The 24,195-nt window shown below is 41.4% G+C and overlaps 1 protein-coding gene across 12 annotated transcripts in view; it reads left to right on the plus strand.

Moving 5' to 3' along the window:
- Positions 1 to 24,195, plus strand: part of SPIDR (scaffold protein involved in DNA repair) — a 415,411-nt gene that overhangs the window by 85,968 nt on the left and 305,248 nt on the right. Inside the window, exon 1 of one of the 12 annotated variants that reach the window (XM_064384162.1) lies at positions 2,280 to 2,368. The exons of the other annotated variants lie outside the window; for them this stretch is intronic. The gene's annotated coding sequence lies outside the window, so the exon portion shown is untranslated. Of the gene's footprint in view, positions 1 to 2,279; positions 2,369 to 24,195 lie in introns of those variants that run through there. 12 annotated transcript variants of the gene reach the window in all.

Below are 24,195 nucleotides of genomic sequence, written 5' to 3' on the forward strand. Positions count from 1 at the left end.
TTAATTTTTATTAAGAATTCAGTTCAGCCTTCCATCCATCTGACCATTGGTTAGGAGGAGACAGGATGAGCATGCAGTGCTGCTGGTTTGTGAATCTGTGGCACACTGTGGCTCCCAGGAAGGGCCTAGGTGGGGATGGGCATCCCCGTTGTGAATTGGGCAGTCCACAGTGCCAGAGCTAATGAGCTTGGGTTGGATGAGGCTGGGTTAGGCAAGTAGGAACCCAAACCAAATGTTCACATGTAAGTGCTAGTCAGAGTTGTGGCTCTCAAAGGATGGTCCTCCAGCCGCTGACAACAGCAGCTGAAAATCTGTCAGCAATGCAAATTCTCAGACCCTCCAGCCACCACTGAATCAAACTCTGGGGTGGGGCTCCACTCTTTTGTTCTAACAGCTCTACGGGTGATTCTGTGGTTTGAGAGTCACTGAGATAGAGGGCCATGCTGAGCAGCAGGCTTGTAGGTGAGAGGACTACAATTTAGGGAAGATGAGAAGAATGTAAGATGGATGAGGGCAGGCAAGAGCAGGAACACCAGTCTGAGGCCAGGCTTTGTTTTAGTTGGCTCCATGTGATTAAGAGAGTAGGCGCTTCATGATGAAAGTCAGGGATGCAGGGACCCTTAGTTATCAGGGACACCACATGTGCTCCTGGACTGCCCTTCGGTGTAACTGTCCAGCCCAGAGGCTTCACGTGCTGCACATTTTTTTCATGCCTTGATAGTCATAGGTAGACTTTAGAATATGCAGACTGGGCCCAGCACAGTGTACTGGTGGCCAGAGTAGAAGTGTGAGCACAGGTGCTGAAGCCTGGCATGTGTGGAGCTGGTTGCTGCAGCAGTGGGTATGCCACATGTACCTTTGCACACAAGTGTGGCATAATCCTTTGAGGTCAGCTTAGTGGAGGCCAGCTGTGCTATCCTAGACATGACCCGTGGTGCTGCAGCTTGAGAGATTCTGCTGAGAGTGACTGCCTTTTATGGTGCCGACAGAACCCCTTGTATCGCTTTTAAAGACCTGTAATGATTGTGATTAGCCGTGGGGTTGAAAACTCCGTAAGTGGTATTGCTTACTACTGGGAGTCAGGACTGACAAGTCCTCCTCTGCATTCTGTGGCCTGGAAGGCTGCCTTGAGCACATCTCCCCTGGTATTCAAGATGAAGCCTGGACCCAGCTTCATCTCCAGCATTTCCTCCCCTTGCTCTTTGACCACACATCACTACATGTCAGCCATGTCAGGTCTCTGCCAGTTTTAGAATGTATTTTGATTGTGTTTTCCTCTGTCTTTGTTTTGAATGAAATAGATCAGGCATACAAAAGTGTAAAGAGAAAAAACATAAAAATGTAAAGAGAAGTAATCAACCACTCATGTGGTGCTCTTTTTTTTGAGATGGAGTCTCACTCTGTCACCCAGGCTGGAGTGCAATGGCACAATCTTGGCTCACTGTAACCTCCGCCTCCCAGTTTCAAGCGATTCTCCTGCCTCAGCCTCCTGAGTAGCTGGTATTATAGGCACGTGCCACCATGCCCAGCTAATTTTTTATGTATTTTTAGTAGAGACAGGATTTCACCATGTTGGCCAGGCTGGTCTTGACCTCCTAACCTCAAGTAATCTGTCCACCTCAGCCTCCAAAGTGCTGGGATTACAGGCATGAGCCACCACACCTGGCCAGTGCTCTTTTTTCTGGCCAACATGGTCCATTAGACAACATACCTGTTCTTACCAAATCCTATTCCACCTGCAGGTAGTCAGCCCAAATGTGTCATCTCTACCTAGTAAACTGACAGGGCAGTGAGTTTGTCAGGGCTTGTGTTACAGTAAGCTCCACAGAGTCCCCTAGGCAAGTTCATGTGGCAAAAGCATCTCTGAGAGAATTAAAAGGCATAGAAATTAAAGCTGTTTTTTTTTTTTTTAAATTAGGTCAAAAAGTATTTTAAACTCTTCAATCTCTTGGTTTCTCTTCCTGACCCGGCCTCTGGCAGTGATCTCTTAGAAGGAAGCTTGTTGGATGGCTACTTTCCACAATGCTTATGTTTGGAACCGTAGTGAACAGTTATTCATATTGTTAAAATGATATATTTTAAATTAAAACACTCCCTTTCTGATTTTGCTGTCTATAGAACTGAACTGTTCTCTATGCTACAGTTCGGTTTGGGAACCCTGAGCTCACATTCTAGTTAGGAGGGTGTGGTGGCCAGCTACCAGAGTGGTATCTACGTGGTTTTTCTGTTTTGCAGGGGTTTTTTCTCTCTGTTTTGGTGATGGGTAAGAAAAATCACATCACTCTTTTATAGCAAGATCTATGAGATATTTTGGGGACATCAAGAAAGGTGGTGGATGTCCCTGTAGAGGACCTACACTCATTTGAAGGTAAGAATCTTTGTTGTAAGTACACTGGGATCATTGTTTCAGGAGAGAACGTGGAAAAGGGGGAAATAAGCTCTTTGTGCTCAGCTAAGGCTTCTATAAAAGTGTTATTCTTAAGCTAAATAGGAAATAAAACATTTGGTTCTTGATGAAAATATTTGTACATTTTGCCTAGAACAGTAACTGGTCACATTTAATCCTGTATAGGCTTGAAACTGACCTCAGCCTCTTCCAAACTCTCACAGGGCTCCTGCCCCCTTGGACAGCAAGCCAGGGTTACTATGAGTTGGCATGCCTTTGGTACCTCCTGTGTCCTTGACCTGTATTCTACAGCTGGAGCCTCCTGGTAGCTACCAGCTGAAGGTCACCTGGGGAAAGTTACTGCCATTGTGTTGGCCTAATCTGAATCAAAAGCAATCAGAAGAACTTTGACTCATTCCAAGAAGTGTTTTTGATTGTACAGAGCTTCAATGCAAATTTTGTTTTTCAGTATGTAAGGTATGGCAAACCTGTCCCAGGAAGAGGGAGTCATTCCACTAGTTGGTTCAGAGTGCTCAGTTTAATTATCAGTTTGGCAGGCCCCAGTTTTTCTTCAGTTCACAAATAGAATTCTCACTTGGAATATATCCAATGTTCATTTGGTTTCTCTCAGTTGCAGCAAATCTCAGACTATGATTTGAGTTTTTAAAATACCATATGTTTTTCAGGAAGTCTTTTCAGTGGCATTTTCTGGTAATGCTGGCATCATAATCCAAAAAAAGTCTGTTAAAAAGCAGATTTGCCTGTAATCATTACCTTTTTTCTGAGTTTGTAGTCAGAGCTTGTCTTGAATATGTAAATCCTGTGGAGTCTCAGGTGATTTTCCAGGCTTTCCCTGCATGCACTGACACAGGTAGCGAATGGGCCTTTATGTCCCATCACGTGCAGGCGCCCCGGCAGAGCCCCACTGTGGCCTCCGTCTTCCCCACAGCAAGCCTGCGACCTGTACAGCTTGTGCTTCTCTATGCCGTGTACAGCACATCTGTAGCAAAAGGAGGAGTCGGCAAGTATTTCGGAGAGTAGGACCTGCATGGCTTGTTTCCTTCTGCTAGAGAACCTAGAACAGGCAAAGACATACATTTATTTTTCCTCTGAAGGCATCAAGCTCCTTCCTGGACACTGAACTTTATAGCAATCTGTGGCTGATTCTGCCCTGTTCCTGCACTTGCAGGGAGGGATCTACCTGGCCTTTTTCCACATTCACATGGTCCGGTGGCATGAGAAAGGATGGAAGCCTCCTCACACTTGTCCCCATGTACCTAGAGTCCCCTTCCCCTATAGGCAGACACCATTATTGAGTTCTTCCAGAGACTTAAATAAATGTTTTTGATGATCTGTTGCCCGCCCATTAGAGACACATGGCAGCATGTTCCACAACTGCTCAGGAGACCCATGCACATTTTAGCATGCAGTGGGTCTTTCTGAGCAACATGGGAAAGTTTCTTTATTTACCCCCATGGTGTGCAGCCTTGCATTGCCTGGCAGTACCCTCATCTGTTTAGCTGTTCTCTGTAGGTGGACTTTCAGATTGTTTCCCATCTTTTGCATTTGAAAATGCACATTTTCCAAGTTCTGTTCCTTTTCCTCCTTTAAAGCTTTTTGACCTTTTTCCTAGAATTTTTCTATTATTCCTGTTTTAAGAGTTTTATATTTTATTTAATTGAAACATTAAATAAATGTCCTTTTCTGTAACTCTGGGCTGTTATTTATGCCATTACTTCATTCATGCAGAGACAAGGGTGGATGACCTATTTTATTAACCTCTATTCTAAAGACTTGGTTCCTCCAGGCAAGTAAAGAGATTATAAAAATAAGTGAAAGATCAGTACAGTAAATGCAGATTGGATTGTGAGAAAAAAAGCAATATTTGTTTAATTTCTTGTGTGTGCTGCATAAATGCTATGGGATAAGAAAAAGAATATTCATGTTTACACATAAATGCACAAGCGTGCGTGTGCACGCACACACACACACACACAAAGTTCCTGATATAGTGAGAAAGGTAAAATGTATCTATTAAAAAATGACATGAAGCCAAAGCAAGGCAAAGATAATACCAGGTGGTCTAGGTCAGAGGACAGCAAGCAGGTTGTGGATGAGACATCTTTGTGAAGCTGACCCTTCCCTGCTAGGGCATGTCTGCCTGAGAGAGCAGCTGAGCAGAGGCTGAAGGTGGGGTCAGAAGATGAGGTGTCCCAGGGACTGAGGGTGTGGTGTGGCAGTGGATGGTGGGGTCTGGAGTAAGTGTTTGGGGTCTAGAGGACACTGTTGACCTTAAGTGCTGGGATGAAGAGCTTTGATAGCTCTGACTAGTTTGAGGGGGCTGTGGTTCCTGAAGAGGAGAGCATGGAGCACAGCGTTAGGGACTTTCTTGGGAGCTGTGTGTAGGATAGGGCAAGGCTGTGCACAGACAGAAAGAACAGGAAAGGGCAGAGAGGTAAGGGTAGGAGACCAGTGTTTCTAATGATTCTGCGTTTGAGAATGGAGAGGAAGGGCAGGTTGTTAAGATTGGGTATTGAATTAGTTGCAGTTTGATGTTAAAGAGAAAATAGACTAAATGATAATCCCTCAAAGGTGGAGATCTTGGAGTGCTGGCAGCGTGGTTGGTATAATGGAAATCTGAGAAAGGGGGAGGTTATTAAATCAGTTTTATCAGGTAAGGTTGAATGAAATATTCAAATGTAAGTACCTCTTGGGTATTTGCAAAAATATATAGATTAAGGCTAAAAGGGCTGGAGGAATGGATTTTTGAGTTACCCATGATTTTTTTTGGTTATTCTGCTCCTAGGATTGAAAACTAAATCTCAGTACTATATTTCTTATCAGTGCCATAAAATTCTTTATTGATGCCAAATTTTTGTGTTTTTTTAATAAACTGTGATAAATAGAATTCTGAATGACCTCCAGTATACCCACTCCCGCTATACCTCCCTGAGACTGTGACTAGGATGGGTTATACTCCTGTGATTAGGTTTAATATATGGCACAGTTGACTTCGAGAAGGGAAATTGTCCTCAGTGGGCTTGACCCAATCCCCAGAGCCCTTTACATTTGTATTTAGAGGTCAGAAGCTGAGGAGATGAGACAGATTTGAAGCAGGAGAGTGGTTTAAGTGCTATTGCTGGCTCAGAAATGGAGAGTACCACCAGGCAAGGAATGCAGCCATAGCCATGAGCCAGGAGCCCAGAGCAAACCCCAGTTGATCGCCAACAAGGAAACAGAGACCTCAGTCCTGTCACCACAGGAGCTGAATTCTGCTAGTACAAAGCATGAGTTTGGAATTGGATTTTTCTCGAGCTACCAGAGGAGAACTAAGCTCCACCACCACCTTGATTTTAGCTTCATGATACTCTGAGCAGGGGACCCAGTTAAAACATGGCCAAACTTCTGGCTTCTGGAGCTGGGAGCTAACAAATGAGTGTTACTTTAAGCCACTAAGTTTGTGGCAATTTGTAACTCAGCAATAGGAAACTAACATAAAGTTTTTGAAGAATAGTTGAAGGTTGCAGGTAGTGTGGACCATTATATAAACCCACACATTTAAGACAGTGGGAATATGGGAATAGAAGAAAGTTAAATGGTTGGCAAGAAGTTCTCCCACTAGCCCCCATTGCTGCCCTTCCCCCGGCCAGCCCACTCCACTCCTTTGATAGCGTTTAGTGGAGTGTGTCCATAACCTGCCCGAGTCTTGCTCAGTGTCGTAGCAGCAGCATGTAGCAGATACTTGGTTTTCAGCCTGTATGTGTTCACTGAACGAAGGTGGGAAGGAATTGTGAAATGCTAGTTGGAGAAAATAAGCAGCTGGAGGAAAGAAGGGATGCTGGAGATCCTAAGAACATGGTGATTCAAAGCCAAACTGGAAATCATAGGATGATACTTGTCCTAGTCCATTGGGGCTGCTCTAATAAAGTACTACAGATAGAGTGGCATATAAACAGAGAAAATACATTTCTCACAGTTCTGGAGGCTGGGAAGTCCAAGGTTAGGGCGTCAGCAGATTTGCTGTCTGGTGGGGGCCACTTCCTGGTTCATAGGTAGCCATCGTTTTGCTGTAACTTCACATAGTGGAAGGGACAAGGCAGCTCTCTGGGACCTTTTTTATAAGGGCACTAATCCCATTCATAACCACCCCCTTAACCTAATTACCTCCCAAAAGTCCCACCTTCTCATACTACCACATTGGCAATTAGTTTCAATGTACAAGTTTTAGGGAGGACACAACGTTCAGTTCGTAGCGTGTGTCGGTGGTTGTTAACGGAGTCAGAAAGAGTTGAGAAGTCAAAAAAAAAAAAATATTTCGCTAGGGAGATCCCACTGCTGAGTGTAGATGGCTTTCTATGAAATACTGAAAACTAAGACAAGATTTCAGTAATTAGAATAAAAAGCGGATCCTTGGAGCCTGGTGTCATCTTGCCAGCCGTCTTGGCAAACATGCTGTGGTCTTAATGAGACAGGAAAATTGCTGTATGTGGGCGTGTTCTTCATGCTTGCCTTCTATGTGCATGTCTTTTCTGTGCAGAAGTGGTTAACATATGATTAACCTACGGAAAAGAAGGTCATGTGTGGCCTTTTATGAAAAATTATCAGTAGTCTCCTTGTTAATACCACTAATAACTCTATACAGCCTATTGACTATAAAACATAGATGTGCAATATTCAGTTTCCTGTTTAATGATGGAAAAAGTCTGTTCTGTGAATATTTATCAGCATCAAAGAATTCTGGGCATGATTTTTAAAAACTGAAAAGGGAAATAAGTAGGTGAGATATGAAGCTCCCATATGGTTGAAATGTCTAGAGATGAAAGGGCTGAAACAGCTTCTATCAGAGGTTTCTTAGAACTTATGAGAGTTGTGGTAAAGTAAACCGCCGTAATGCTAGATAAATGACTGGTAATGTGTTCTCTGTGTCCAGGATATGTTTCCGAGGCACGTGGGAATGAACAAACTTCAGAAGGTAGCCATTTATTATATAGAAACTGGAAGCTTATTGGGGAGTAGGTTTGTATATGAAGAGGACATTGCAGGATATCATAAAATGAAGAGAAATGTGACTAAGATTCCCACATTGTGCAGGAGCAGGTGTGTAAGAACAAAGGTTACACAGACACGATTTACCTTTTGTGGACTAGCTTTACTCCACATTGCATTGTTAAAGTTTTGAATATATAATTAGTGATAGCCTGGACTGCTTAGTGTTTCAACTGTATTTGAGACCGCAAGTATTTCTTCAGTATTTTCTCAAGCCCTTAAGACACTTAATTCTCCCACTTGACTTCCTCTTCATCTTAGAACCTGCAATTTCCTTTGTAGGAACAACTTCCTGCTGGGCGATGCTCTCTTTGGCCACTTCTGTCTTGAGTGCCTATGTTTTTATCTAAAGCCATAAGTGCATTGCAACACTAGCCATTTCATCATCGTGTGAATTGAGAAAGTCTAGCAGGAAGTCACAAGTTGATTGTCCCCAATACAAGCCCAAGTGTTTCTTGGTTGCTGTGTCATAATAGGCAGTTGGTGTTCTGAGTGGCAGTTGTGAAGAGGATAGTTTATAGAAAGGACTTCATTTCTAGAGATACATTTAAGAGTCTGATCATTTGGAGAACAAAATACATACGTAAAAGAAATATTTTAACCATAGTCTAAAAAAGATCTTATGGTCCAGTGCTGTTTTCCCTTATAGTCATATTAAATACATTAATTTCCAATAGTGACGTTGTTAGTTTGTCTATGTTTTTTTTAAAGTGTCTCTATCCCCCATTGTAAGGGAGAGTCTTCTTTTCCTTTAACACAATGCAAATAAATCTCTCTCTCCCACACTCTATTTTTTCTGTCTTCCATTCTCTTTATTTTCTGCACTGCAAGTCTCGTGTATACTGTTAGTTTCATCTTTCTGTTCAGGACCTGGCTTCATGATTGTCTCCTAAAAAGATGGTTTTTGTAGGCACAGCAATATGTCAACAGTAATTAACTTACGAAGCGAGTGGGGATTATAAATGTGGTCGTGGACTCGAGGGAGTGTCTTTTCCTGTGTGTGACATCTTACGTAGAAAGAAATCTCTCTCTCTCCTCAGAAGGCAGAAGGAACCTCTCTAGTTGCCCTCTGTATCAGCTGCATGGGAGGCGCAATGTTGATTTCCTCTGTGTTGCTATTCATGTAGAGCAGTTGCCTCTGGGGCTCCCAACATAAAGAAATAGTACATCACAAAAAATACTTTTCTGCTGTTGTTATTTAGAAATCAGATAAGCAGAGGCTTTCAGTAAGTGAAGTGGTCAAGATTTATTTATTTTATATTCTCTCACGTAGATTTTCTATGCCTGTCTATATTCTTGGAGCCAAGCCTATAAAAACCCAGCCAGGTTTTAAAGCTCACAGTCTCAAAGAAGGGACAGACATCTATACAAATTACTGTAATACACAGAAATTAAGTAATAGAGATGGTATGATATGTGGTAGTGACAGCCTCTGTGGCTTCAGAAGGACCCGGTAGTGGATGATGCTAAAGGAGGTATACAGTAAGACAAATGGTAGAACTTAAGGTGAATGTCCCCTAAAAATACACAAAAATTAGCCGGGAGTGGTGGCGTGTGTCTGTAATCCCAGTTACTTGGGATGCTGAGGCAGGAGGTGGAGGTTGCAGTGAGCCGAGATCGCCCCACTGCACTCCAGCCTATGCAAGAGCCAGACTCTGTCTGTCTCCAAAAAAAAAAAAAGAACCTAGATGGGCTGTCAGATTCACTCATCATAGACTGTCGGGGTAGGAGAAAGGCTTCACATGTGAAAGATGTTTTAGTAAAGTCTTCTGTACTGAGTAGTAGTTTGCCAGGAGGGAAGAGGAAGGGCATTCCAGGTAAAAGGAACAGTACGTTAGAAATATGAAAAAAAAAAAAAAAAAAAACCAACACATTATCTAGTTTTCTTGGAGAAAGTTCAGTAATTTGGTGTAGCTGAGTTAGGCATTTTTTTTTTTAAAGAAAGAAAAAGAAAGAATGAAGAAGAGGAGGAAAAAGGAAGAGAAAGAGAGAGAGAGAATGGGAGTATTGCTTTCTTGCCCAGGCAAGAATGCAATTTAGTAATGGGTATTGAAAACCGCTTTTATACGAATAATTATACTTAATGATGTAGACAGGAAGGAATAAGGGAAGAAAATAACAAACAAACAGCCAACCAATATTTCATTTAAACTATGAAATGCTATGCGATTACTGAGGAGTGATTTACTTCCAATTATGTAGTCACTTTTGGAATAGGTGTGAGGTGGTAATGTATGTTTTGTGTATTTGAAGTGGAGAGTTCTATAAATGTTTATTAACTTTACTTGTTCCGGGTCTGAGTTCAAGTCCTGGATGTCCTTATTAATTTTCTGTCTGGTTGATCTATAGAATCGTTAGCTCTTCTTGTTACATTGATCCTTTTGCCATTATGTAATGTCCTTCTTTGCCTCTTTTGATCTTTGTTGCTTTAAAGTCTACTTTATCAGAGGCGAGAATTGCATCTCCTGCTTTTTGTTTATTTGCTTATTTTTACTCTCTGTTTGGTTGGTAAATCTTCCTCCTTCTCTTTGTTTTGAGTCTTTGTGTATTGTTGCATGTGAGATGGGTCTGGATGCAGCATACCAATGGGTTTTGGCTTTTTATCCAATTAGAATATATATAAGTTTAATACTGGCGTTTGATGCTAGCTGGCTGTTTTGCCCATTAGTTGGTGTAAATTTTTCATTGTGTTAACGCTTTTTGCTTTTTGATATATTTTTGGAAAGGCTGATATTGGTTGTTCCTTTATATGTACAGTGTTTCTTTCAGAAGCTCTTGTAAAGCAGGCCTGGTGGTGGTGAAGTCTCTAAGTACTTGTTTGTTCACAAAATATTTAATTTTTCCTTCGCTCATAAAGCTTAGTTTGGCTGGACAGGAAATTCTGGGTTGAAAGTTCTTTTCTTTAAGGATGTTAAATATTGGTCCCCACTCTCTTCTGGCTTGTAGGGTTTCTGCTGAGAGATCTGCTGTAAGTCTGATAGGTTTCCCTTTATGGGTAACCTGACCTTTCTCTCTGGCTGCCCTTAGTATTTTCTCCTTCATTTCAACCCTAATAAATCTGGCAATTATGTGCCTTGGGGTTGGTCTTCTTGAAGAATATCTTTGTGGTGTTCTCTGTATTACCTGGAGTTGAATATTACCCTGCCTTGCCAGGTTGGGAAAGTTTTCCTGAATGATATCCTGAAGAGTATTTTCCAACTTGGATTCATTCTCTTCGTCACATTCAGGTACACCTATCAAACGTAAATTAGGTCTTTTCACATAGTCCCATATTTCCTGGAGACTTTGCTGATTCCTTTTTATCTTTTTTCTCCAATCTTGTCTTCTCATTTCATTTCACTGAGCTGGTCCTCGACTTCTGATATCCTTTCTTCTGCTTGATCAATTCGACTGTTTAAACTTGTGCATGCTTCGCGAAGTTCTCGTGTTGTGTTTTTCAGCTCCATCAATTCACTTATATTCCTCTCTAAATTGTCCATTCTCGTTAGCATTTCGTCAAACCTTTTTTCAAGGTTCTTAGTTTCTTTGCATTGGGTTAGAACAAGTTCTTTTAATTCACAGAAGTTTCTTATCACCCACGTTTTGAAACCTGCTTCTGTTAGTGGAACACACTCGTTCTCCATTAAGCCTTGTTCTGTTACTGATGAGGAATTGCGATCCCCTGTAGAGGGAGAGGCATTCTGATTTTGAGTATTCTCTGCCTTTTTAGGCTGGTTTCTTCCCTTCATTATATGTTTATCCCTCTGTCGTCTTTGTAATCACCGACTTTCTAACTAGGTCTCTGAGCTGACGTCCAACTTTTTGATTCCCAGCGCCAAAATCTGAGCAATCCACTGAGCCGGCCAAAACAGCGGTGTTAAGATTGATGGTGCTTTTCTGCCTGGGAATCTCCGGACTCTGCACGAAGAACTGCCGCTCTAAGGCGCCAGCAAAACCGCTGCGCCGGCCACAAGAGTCGCTCTGGCGACCTGTGGGGCTCCACTGCTGGGAATCTCTTGGTCCGTGAGCAACAAATATTCGTCTGAAAGTGTGGTGTCCTCTCATTCTGTGTGCTTTCACTGGGAGCTACATGCCCGAGCTGCTAGTGATCAGCCATCTTGGATCTCTCTCCAAGTTAGGCATTTTTTTGTGGAAGAGCAGCAGGAAATGAGATTACAGAATTAAGATCATAAGCGTCCTGAATGCCAGACTATTTGCTTTTTATTTATGCTTATAAATGGTGAGTTTTTTTGGCTGGGCATGGTGGCTCATGCCTGTAATCCCAACACTTTGGGAGGCCAAGGTGGATGGATCACTTCAGGCCAGGAGTTTGAGCCCAACCGGACCAATGTGGTGAACCCTGTCTCTACTGAAAATACAAAAATTATTTGGGCGTGGTGGCAGGTGCCTGTAATCCCAGCTACTCAGGAGGCTGAGGCAGGAGAATCACTTGAACTCAGGAGGTAGAGGTTGCAGTGAGCGGAGATCGTGCCACTGTACTCTCCAGCCTGGGAGACAGAGCAAGACTTGGTTCCCCTGCTCCCCGCAAAAACCCAGACATTTAATTATAACAGACAAGGCCAGAGAGATGTGTAGCCAAAGTTGGTAGACAGTTTTCAAAGCATGTGATTTTCTTATTTTGCTTTGTCTGATTTTAAAGTTGTATTCTTTTGAAGGGCAGTGAAGAACAAATTAATAGCTATTAAAAAAAGAAAAATAATTGTTTTCTAAAGCACAGCCTTCAAAGAAATAGGTTTAATTGTTCCATATTCTCAAGCTACCAGAATTTTTTTTTTTTTTAAGAGACAGTGTCTTGCTGTGTTGTACAGGCTGGTCTTGAACTCCTGGGCTCAAGGGATCTCCCTGAGTAGCAGACACTACAGTTGTGCACCACTGTGCCCAGAAATTTCTCATTTTGTTAAGTTTCTTTTAAGATAGTTGTCATTAAATCAGTAAGTTGTAGATGATGAAGAAAGGAATTCGAATATATTAGGGGCTCTTAACAAGTATTATTAAGAATTTGGGCTGGGCACGGAGGCTTATGCCTATAATCCCAGCACTTTTGGAGGCTGAGGCGGGCAGATCATGAGGTCAAGAGATCGAGACCATCCTGACCAACATGGTGAAACCCTGTCACTGCTAAAAATACAAAAATTAGCTGGGCGTGGTAGCACTCCCCTGTAGTCCCAGCTTCTCAGGAGGCTGAGGCAGGAGAATTGCTTGAGCCCGGGAAGTGGAGGTTGTAGTGAACTGAGATCTCACCATTGCATTCCAGCCCAGTGACAGAGCAAGACTCTATCTCAAAGAAAAGAAAAGAAAAGAGAAAAGAATCTAGCACGATAGAAAAGCTTTTTAGTTTGTCTTAATTCAAAGCTCTACATTACCTGAATGCTTAGGATTATGTTAACACTCAGTATTCCCAGGAAGTTTGTTATCAGTCCCAGGAAATCCATCACTTTACATGACCTTAAGATAGAATTATTTCTAACAAAAAAATCATTTCAGAATCATCTCTCACTGTGCCTTTTTAGGGACTTTGATCAGTGTCAGACACACTTTGAGGTCTTTGAGCAACAGTGAATCTAGGTAAATTAAACTTTTTTGTTGTAAGAGCCAGTTACAGGAACTGATCAGGAATTAAAGAGCAGAAAGATTATTTATTTCTGGCTGGCTTTAAACATGGAGGAGACTGGCCAGGTGTGGTGGCTCTTGCCTGTAATCCCAGCACTTTGGGAGGCCGAGGCGGGCAGATCACCTGAGGTCGGGAGTTAGAGACCAGCCTGACCAACATGGAGAAACCCCGTCTTTATTAAAAATATAAAAATTAGCTTGGCGTAGTGGCGCATGCCTGTAATCCCAGCTACTCGGGAGGCTGATGCAGGAGAGTCACTTGAACCCAGGAGACAGAGGTTGTGGTGAGCCGAGATTGCGCCATTGCACTCTAACCTGGACAACAAGAGCAAAGCTCCATCTCAAAAACAAAACAAAACAAAAACATGGAGGAGATCATGTGCCAAATAATGTGAAAAGCCTCTTGAAGCTGAGAGCAGCCTCGACTGCTTTCAAGGAAACAGGGACCCTATTGTGCAAGGAACTGAATCACACCCCAAGCAGATGTGATTCGAAGAGGATCCTGAGCTCCAGGTGACAAGGGAACCCTGCCAGGACCTTGATTTTGGCCTTGGGAAGCCCTGTGTAGAGAACCTGATCTTGTCATGCCCAACCTTTTGTTTACCCAGATAAAGTTTGAACAGAGCTATGAGCTAATAAATGGGTGATGTTTTAAGTTGATAAGTTTGTGATAATTTGTTGTGAAGCACTGGAAAACCCATACAGGGCAACATCAACCAGTCTGTAATATCCCAGTGCCAGTGGCAGGATCTCTTACATAGATTCCTCTTCAGAACATTTGATGTTGTACTAAGGTCATAGTAGATGCCAATAAGTAGTAAGTTGAATTTGCAAAATCACTATACTTCTAATATAGGTTATTTGAATTTCAGAGTTTTATTGTAGCATGTCAAGGTATATTGAGTGATGAGCAAAAACATCTTGGGATTTTCCTTTTTGTTTAAAAAAAATTTTTTTAACCTAGAAAAGCAATAGAGAAACATCATTTTTATTGAAGCTCACTTGTTCTGGATTGGAGTTGGCAAACTATAGCTTACAGTTTAAATCTGGCCCATCACCTGTCTCCACAATGAAGTTTTATTGGAGCACAGCCATACTCATTAGTTCACGTGTTATCTCTGGCTGCTCTCGCACTACAATGGCAGAGTTGGGTATTTGTGACAGACACTGCATGGCCCACAAAGCCTAAAATATTTACTATATATATATATATTTACTATATATAAAGCCTGAAATATTTTCCTTGATAGAAAAGTTCGCTGACCTCTGTTCTCGATGGTGATTTGCTTTCTAGCCATATTCATTTAACCCTAATTGGCTTCCATCTATGGGGACTGATATTCCTTTAAGTTATTATTTTTAATGTAGTCAGCCGTACCTGATTATCAGGGTTGTATAGACTGGTTTTTACATTTCAGTCTACTGAAATGATAGGAAATATGATAAAATTAATAAAATCTTATAAACTGTGTGTGTTTGGGGTCCCTAAGATTATTTCTAAGTTCAGTGATTTGTTAGAAGGAGCCCCAGGACTTAGAAGTAAGTATACTCATGATTGCAGTTTATTACAGCAAAGGAAGCAAGTGGGAAAGGTGTACTGGGAGCAGTCTGGAGGAGACCACGCACAAGCCTCCAAGTGTCCTGTTCCATGGGAGTTGAACAGGACACGCTTAATTCCTCTAGCAATGAATTATGGCAGTTCATTATTTGCACATATTGTCTATCAGGGAAGCTCTCTTGGTCCTAACAGTTTAGGATTTTTATTCTGATTCAGTTTTGTAGATTCACAGTGCCTGTGTGACTGACCACAGCTACTGAAACTGTCGCCCAGGAGGAAACAGCAGGTTTCACCATAAATTATGTTGTTTGCACAGACTACGTAGACAGAGTGGTACAGTGTGGTCAAGGTTTCAAGCATGCAAACATTTCTATCAGAATATTCCAAGAACTCAGTTCCCAAGTGGCTGGGTCAAGGGCCAGTCACCTGAACAGGTTGGAGCAACTCGGCCTGCTGAGTTAATTCATTCCCAAACTCTCCATAATAAGAATCTCTAGTGGCATATATTTCAGAAACACAACATGTTTTGCTAGTTATAATTACATTACAAAATGTCCTTTTAGTGCCTTATTTTTATTCAGCAGAATCTTATTTTCATTTAAGAAACACTTATATGACTTCATAAATCAAACCCAGGATAACTTTATAGTACTTAAAGTTATGGGTATTTAAAGTTACACCGAGATAAACATTGTTTTGTTATAATTTAATTCATAAACCAAGTGTCTTCCCAAGAGTGGGGTTTCCAGCACTACCTTTGACATTTCTAGTTTTTTTAGGGACTGAGAGAACCTGGCACTTTCCCCCATAGTTCATGTTCTTGCATGAATATCAGACAGTAATTATTTTCAGAGATGACTTATGTCCATAATATTGTTTTAGCTCATTGTGGCCAATAAAATTCCCAACAGTATATTAAACATTATCTTTTCACTATTGAAATAATGATGAAACAAGCATTATGAAACATGAACTACTTTTTAATTTTTTTATTTCTAAAGTCCTTAGGAAATCATGTTTGTTGAACTTCATGGTTATGGAAAAATACATAGGGACAAATTTGTTCTTTAAAGATAATTCATTTTGCCTTTACTCATAATTGCAGCTATCAAAGTTAAATGTATCTACATATGTATAGATTTTCCTCTCTTAATTCTTCTGGCCTCTATTATTTTCTAGACAGAGCCTGGTACATTGTGTGTAAGATGCTGTGTGGACAGTAGCAGTCCTGAGATTTTTCTCTTGTGTGACTGTGGACAACTGCATTTAATTCATTTGTCTTCTTTCACCCCAAAGTAATCTCATAAGGATTATTTTGCTCAAGTTTGATTATTTCAAAGAAGCATCATTATGTACACCTAAGATGGCAAGATGGCACTTGCCAAAACCTCAGCCAGTGCCTTTGGAGTTAACCTTGGATCTTGAACGGGGCCCTGCGACTCTGAAATAATTGCTCTTAGGTTTGCTTTACAGTTGAGTGTTTTGAGCTCTCAGTGGCTCAACTTAATTGTGAACAAGTAGCCAAATGTAAATCTCTAAAGAGCAAAATCTATATTTTATTCATCTTTAGAGTCCTCCAGGTGTCCCACATTGAGTCTTGCTATAGGCCCTTAAAACCCAAGGCAAACTGAAAGGGGCTCGTGGCTTAGGCAGTCAGTCAGAAAAGGCTGTTAGAGCAGACTCCGGCACCCTAGGAGTGGGGTCAGCGAGCAGAGCAGCCTGTAGCAGAAGGAAGGAAGCCCAGCTGGCATGCAGAACTGCACTACCTCAGAGTCCAAAATAATGGCTCTGCACAGGAATGCCTGTGAGCTGTCATGAGATTATTTGCCTATATTCAACATAAAGAGGCTGGGCTTGGTGGCTTACGCCTGTAATCCCAGCACTTTGGGAGGCTGAGGTAGGTGGATAGCTTGAGTTCAGTAATTTGAGACCAGCCTGGGCAACATGATGAAACCCCATTTCTATAAAAAATACAAAAATTAGCCAGGTGTGGTGGTGCAAGCCTACAGTCCCAGCCACTTGGGAGGCTGAGGTTGTAGCGAGCCAAGATAGCACCACTGCACTCCAGCCTGGGTGACCTGGGTGAAGGAAGAAATGATGGAAAACTTTACTTGCAAGAGCTTTTCATTAAAATGATTAAAATATAAGATTTTAGACTATTCAGCTCCATGAGATGTGCGGTGAAACACTGGTTAAATTGAGGCTAAAGGAGTTCAGGAAAGACTACTTATTGCAGACTCCTTGGAGAGGGCAGAGTGCACACAAGCGTATTCACGGTTCAAGGAGCTTCCTGTGCAAGGTGTGTTTAACTTTATTCACCTGAGTGTGTTTAAGCCCATGTACCAGCGAAGCTCCTTGTTCCCTTGATCCCTGTTGCCTTCGCTCCTTGTGGAGCTCCCGGGTGAGGAACACCCCCTGGGCCCACAGCTCATGGCTGTCCACTCCCCGGTCACTGCTTTTGCTTCTCTTTCTTGGTTTTGTTCTCCTAGGACACCCACCTGGCTTGACTCCTCTGAAGTCTTCTACCTTCTCAGGGCTTCTCTCTCCATTTCTTTAATTTTCACCTTCCTCGGTCCTCTATTATGTAGCATTTTAATTCTTTGCCTTGAATGAAAACAAAGCTTAGCTCATAACGAGAAGCAACCTGGGTTGCCTTGGGTCCAACTGCATAAATGAACAGGTTTATTTTTAAAACATGCCATCATGTTTGTTTCTACTAATTTTGAGGCCCAGGTTTTGAGTGTAGGTCTGAGTCAATGACCCCTCAGCCTGTACCACAGCAACACGTGCTGCCCCTGCCTGGGACTGGCAGAAGGCACCCTTGCAGCAGCTCAGGACTGACACTCACTGAGCAGGTTTTAAAACACACAGAATGGCCGGACAGGTCATATCACAGATCGTATCAGAACTCCACAGGTGTATGCTATTTTGTTGGAGAAGGGGGTACTTTTCTTCTGTGATCACTGCAGACAAAATGTATGAAAACCTCTGAGGACCGTGTTGTTGGGTGGGGCCTGCTGTTTGCTGTGGAGCCCCCTGGTCTTGGGCGCTGCCATCTTCTCCACCCCCAGCTACTGCTTGGTGAACTTTGACCGATCTGGCAGGTGCCTTTCTTGAGCTTCATGATTCCCCTCCCCACTTGCCCTCTTGGGCTCCACAGAGTGGGTGCGGGGCCTGGTGATAGGTGGAGGGGCTTCCGTAAGCCAGTCCGTGGGACTTGAGTAAAGTTCTTTCCCTCTTGCTGGGCTGCAGCTGAGGCTGGAAACACGTATTTGGTTTGAGGAAGGCAAGCCAGGTGGTTTTCACAGAGGTGTAACTGTGGGTGTAGCTTGTTAAACCTGTTTACCTCAGAAAAGATTTTTTTCCTTGACTGTGTGAGAAAACCTGTAGCTTTTGTTTTGCCTCTCACTAGCTGGCTGATTTTCATGGATAAAGTTTCAGTCACAAAAAGCACACCATGTAAACAGTGAAAGTAGATCTCTTATCGGTGGTTTAAGCCTTTCTATTGTTGAAATTGGTGTTGCTTTATTGGTTTTAATTCAATAGAAAATAAAATTTTGTTAGCAAGTGGGAGTCCAATATACTCTTTATTTCGGGTTGTTTTGCTGTTCTTTTCCACACAACCAGTGAAGTTCTTATTGCATAGCCAGAGAGCATTCCACGTGAAATAATGTGTGTGTGTGTGTGTGTGCGTGTGTGCGCGTGCATGCACGCACCATGACCGCACTGGGATAATAGAGGACCATGTGGATTCGGGTCCCTCCCTTCCTCTGTACCCATTGTACCCAGAATGATTCCTGATGCACAGTAGGCACTCAGTTAATGTGTTACATGAATAAATTTCATTTTAGAAGTGGGAGTGGAAACACAGGCGTGTTATAACTAAATCTATTGGCCTATCAGCTACCGGTACTCTTTCATTCCCCTCAGTGTGTGAAGAGCAGTCTTGGTTTTGATGATTTTACTTGCCATAGTGTATCTTCTGTAGCATTTTCGTGGTTGCCCTTACCATCCAACCTCCTTAAAACAGTGGTTTGTATGGGATTTAAAAGCTTCTAGGCAGGCAGGGCCTTCTAACTCTTGTTCTTTCCTTATGGTGCTACTGACTGTGCTCGTTTGTAGTGTGACTTTAAGAAAGGGAGGCTGAACTCGGGATAGGCAGGGTGAACCTGGCATAACACTGCTCTGGGTGTTCTGAGAAGATCCTACTCAGGCAGGTCTGGGCCTGGTCAGTAATTGGGTGGGAGGCCTCAGAGAACAGAAGCCAGAGATTGGCAGGAAGTGGCATGGGGAGCTCATCCGGCCTGCGAGTCTGGGCTCAGCCAGACCTGCCCCACATGGTACCACGCGCACAAACTGTCCTCGAAGAGCCGCCCTGTGGCACGCCTTTGCATGTTGGCTGAGACCAGACTTGAGACTTTTGTTTTTGCGTGAAATATGAGCCAAGTGAGAAGTTTTCTGTCTTATGATTGGTTATCTTGAAGAATGATGAGTTTAGTTACCATCCTTCCTTTGTTCTACCAGCTGGGTAGCATTTAGCTATAAAGGTGTAATTTTAAAATAAGGAAGTGATCATTTATTAGTGATGTTCCATCATTGCCCTTGATGTGATCTTTCTATAAATTCTAGAATTAAGAGCTTTAATTTCTGAACATTAAAGAACAGTGTTTCATCTGGCTGATTTATTTCATACTACAGAGGGACTGCTTCATCTTGAAATTAGACTTTAATGTCTTCCTCACTTGAAAGCAGGCACAGTTTTTCATCTAGGAGGACCCTACACATGTAGACTATCATACATGGATTTAGATTAAGATTTGGTTGATAGGAACTGGGACACTGCAATTCAAGGGTAGCTCTTCAGGTATTCAGGGCAATCACGAGAAGCTTTTCTGAACATTTCATAAAGAAATGTGTAGGTAGGATTACAGGAAGTAACCTTAGCATAAAGGGTAGCAACTGAATTGTATAAAGCATTGTGCTAATTACTTTTTAAATTTAAAGTTTGGTTGGTTGGTTTTTGTTTTTGAGACAGAGTCTTACTCTGTCGCCAGGCTGGAGTGCAGTGGCATGATCTCGGCTTACTGCAACCTTCACCTTCCGGGTTCAAGAGGTTCTCCTGCCTCAGCCTCCTGAGTAGCTTGGACTACAGGCGTGCACCACCACACCCAGCTAATTTTTGTATTTTTAGTAGAGATGGGGTTTCACCACGTTGGCCGGGATGGTCTTGATCTCTTGACCTCGTGATCTGCCCGCCTCAGCCTCCCAAAGTGCTGGGATTACAGGTGTGAGCCACTGCACCTGGTGTAAAGTTTATTTTTTAAAGAAAAAATGATATTGTTGAATATCCACCTGTTTAGAGAATTGTAGGATTTTAAAATTGCTTTTTCTGGTCAGCTCCCTTAAATATATGCCTGTACTTCTCAATTTACACACCCCTTCTCCCCATTGCATACATTACCAAAAAACTGTCAGATTTCAAGTTAGAGAAACAAGAGATCTTTTTCTTATTGTTTTGACTGCCCAGTATTATAGAATGTCAAAGAATCCCCAAAAGGAATGAAATTGTGGAGTCACTGTAACTCTTAGCATACAGCCTGTGGGACACCGCCTGTGGTGAGGTGAAGCTGCAGAAATGCACCTGAACTGTCGGGAGCCCAGGAGTTAGGGTGCCGCTGCGGCCTCACTCTACCCCACCCTACCCACCACAGGGGCATCTTACTGGGATCTTTTCTTCTCCATGGTCTCCTTGCTAAACAGCTGCATTTCCAGCCTCCTGCCAGGTGCTCTGTGTCTCTGTGTTGGTCCTATGAACATTTAAAACTCCAAGTAGTATTTTCTTTCTCCTTTCTTTGCTCCCTAATACTTTATCTGTTTCAATTAACACCATTATCTTGGCTGGCGTGAACTTTGGCCTCTTCTAGTACATCACTTGAACCAACTGACTCTTTCTCTGAAGTGTTTTCATTAATAATATTTGGTTACTGAACTGTTTTAGAATAATAGTTATTAAAGTAATGGGACGGAAATGAATCAGCACTTACCAGTGTGCTGAATTGCTTTCAGTGTATTAAAATGTTTTATTAACTTAATTTGTCAGAGCATTTCACCAGTGGAGTTGGGGATGCAGACAAGTCAGAATTGCACAGACTACCACTGACCCCCAGACCCCAATGTCTCAAAGCCCTATTTAATGAGTGTGGGTAAATTTGCCCAAGTTCATCATTATTCTAAGAAAAACACTTAGAGCATTGTCCCCACTCCTGAAGGTTCTGTTGATTTATTTGTCTAGATTTATTTGCAAGAGAACCTGTGCGCTGCACCTGCAGGCACACGCTTGTATTTAATTATGCTTTAGAACATTATTTTTATAAGTAAAACTATATATTTGTGTTTTTTAATTATAATCTTTATAATTAATAGGAGGCTTGGGCTTGCCATTTTGATTATTTGCTTTTATCTTTTTGACTGAAGGACAGAAATTCCAGGTAGTCTGTTCATCTTTTGCAGTGCAGTGTCTCAGTGAACTTGGTAGACCTGAATACCACCAGGTATTATTAGTGTACAATGTTCATGTTTTGATATATGGTATCTAGTTCTCTCAACATACACGAAGCTCTAAAACTGGAAAGAGAATTTCCTGAACAAAAATGACAACTGAAGTTTATTAAGGATTCCATTTTTCCCCACTGAGTTCTTAATGACATTAGCATGTATTGGTTTGTTGAATTAATTAGTGAATAAGAGTTCACCACTCATTTTTAAGCCCACCCAGCCCCCTCAATAAAGCGAAACCATCAGTGTTTCTAGTGAAACTACTCTCAAATCTTTGTTCTTATATAGTTGTATATATATCCTTTTTGTTAGCCTTTGAAAAAGCAGAGCTTTACTGATACTTTGGTTTCTATTTACTTTCAAAATACTAAAATAAAGCTTTTGTGTTACTTAAGACTAACAAAACAAATCTGGCGTTAAAGAAAAGTTGGAAATATTTTTAGAAATCACTTTTTCTTTTTTTAGTACTTCAGTGTAATTTGTATAGAAACTGGTATCTGCAGGCTGTAGTGCCCTTATACCGTGTTTAAAAATATTTTTTTTTCGGTTAGTGGCAAATATTTTAAAATTAGGAGAATTCACTTAGGTTTCGGATTTCTTTTATCTTCCCTTGAAGAAACTCTGCTTGTTATTGGGCAGATTGCCCATGTTGCGGGAAGCAATTCGCTCTGAGCAGCAGCTGCCAGTTTAGACCGATGTGGGACTTCCCTCACACCCCTGCCATCCTCTCCTTCTTGTCTCTCTCACCCTCTGGGGCTGGAGGCCATGAACTCAGACCCTTTGCTAAAAAATTCCATTGGCGACCCAAGTCAGTGACCAGTGATATATTTTTGTTTATCTAGATGGCCTAAGAAAGATTTCTGTATTTCTTGTTCTGCTCATTTTGGAGAACAAACATCCCTAGTGACTTAACAGATTGAAATATTGTGTCTTCTCCTACCCATGAGATGGCTTCCTGCCAGGCTCTCTCTTTTGTTCCTTCTCCCTCCATTTCGTTATGTTTTGTTTCCTGTTTTGGCCACTGAGTGTCTGAATCCTCTAGATGACTTTTATACTCTCTACTTTTAATTTACTAAATTTAAAATATTTTTAAATAAAAAATACATACTTACTGAAAAAATTTCAATTAGAACAGTGGTTAAAGTGAAGAATAATAATCTCAGCTCCCAGAAGTAATCATTAAGTTTCTTAAGTAGCCTTCAAGAATATTTGTATGTGTTGTTCTGTATTTTTTTGTTTTTTCCACCCATAATGTCTTCCCATATGTGTATACATTAGTTTTATCACTTTCTGTGTTCTTATCAAGACTTACAGATCTATCACATTGTTTCTAATGGTTGCATAATATTTTCTTGTATAAATACCATAACCAGCACTTGATTAATGGATGATTCCAGGTTTTTTGGTTTGGGGTTTTCTTTACGTGTATTATGCTGTGGTGTGCTTCCATGTACATAGGTGTATGGACAGTTGAGTGAATAGACCCTGTAAGAGGATTGAGAGGTTTAAAGTATTTACATTTTAAGTTTTAATGTATATTGCTTTTAGTCTCCCAGTACAGTCACATGAATTCACTCTTTCTCTCTCATTGGCCAAGTGCTTCTGCCGGCGTGTGGTTCCCAGGGAGACCGATCATCTTATATTGGTCATTTGTATCACATTTCGTTGGAATGCCTGTTTGCATATTTTGCTCATTTTTTCCATTGGGTTGGCTTCCATTTCTTATTGATTCATGGCAGTCTTTTGTACATTGAAGAAAACCAACTGCTTGTTAATTGTGGCAGGTTTCTTTTTTTTTTTTTTTTGGTCCTCTTTTGTTGTTGTTTTACCAGTTTGCTGTTTTTTAAATGTTTCTACTTAGGGAAATTTTTGGACACAGTTTTAAATTTTTATGTGGTCAGTCATTTCTTCTGTGGACTTTGTGTCATACTAGAAAAACCTTTCTCCAGTTTACAATTATTTAAAAAATTCATCCATATTTTGTTTTAATTCTTTATAAAAATATTTTGATTTTTTTGAGCCGTTGGTGTAAATAGAGAGGGATCCAGTTTTCTTCTCTCTCCAGAAAGGTAGTCAGTTGTTGCCAAGTAAGTTTATTTTGCTCAGTGATTTGGACTCTTATTTTTATTATTTTTACATGCAATCTTATTTCTATTTGGGTATACTGCTGGAATATCACTTCTGTTTCATTGGATTGTCTGTTCCTGTGTTGGTACCAAGCTTTTAATAACTATAGTTCTACAGTGTGATTTATTATTTGGTAAGTGTTGCCCTTCATTTATTTTCTTTTTTAGAATTTTCCTTGCTTGAATAAAAAAAGCTTGAAGGAAATTCTTTAAATTTAATGGGGTAATTCTACTTGACATAAGTACTCATGTATACTTTAAAATTTTTTGGTTATCCTGAGGCTCCTAGTTATTAACCGTTGCTTTGAGATTCACTGAGGGCATCAGGTGTGTAGGCCTGGAGAGGCAGGACAGTGTTTTGGAAGAGTGGAGTCAGGAGCGGTGGGAAGTGGGCTGCCTCTTGCCCCTGTTACTAGATTGCTATGGGGGCTTGAGCAAGTCACCAAAGTGTCCCTCATGTGTTTCCATATATACATGGACAGCCTCTCCCAGCATAGTTACTCATATTTAGATACAGTGAGTAGTTTTCCATCACTATATTTGATTCAGCTGTTGTGAGGAATTAATGAATTAATACATGTGTAAGTACTTCAAAACCGGTAGAGCTTAGTATAAGAAAGTGATGATGATGATGTAGTTATTTTTCCTGTTTTACTTTAGTTGAAGGGAGCCTAATTTTTTCTCATGTTCCAGAAAATAAAGAGGAAGTGAGAGAGACAGAGAGACAGAGAGACAGAGAGAGAGAATGTTGAGTTTGTTGCTGTTGCCCCAGCCTCCTCACCCACCAATTTCTGCCCGAGTGCTGAAGGCAGACCTGTATGATGAGCGGATATGTAAGCTGAAACTTTGAAACATGAGGAAGACTTAGGGAAAGATTTGGGGTGGGAATGAGGAAGCATATTCTAGGGCAGGAA

Source organism: Aotus nancymaae, unplaced genomic scaffold, assembly GCF_030222135.1.
Source record: "Aotus nancymaae isolate 86718 unplaced genomic scaffold, 86718_ANA_hifiasm-v0.15.2.pri h1tg000036l, whole genome shotgun sequence".
Lineage (NCBI taxonomy): Eukaryota > Metazoa > Chordata > Mammalia > Primates > Aotidae > Aotus > Aotus nancymaae.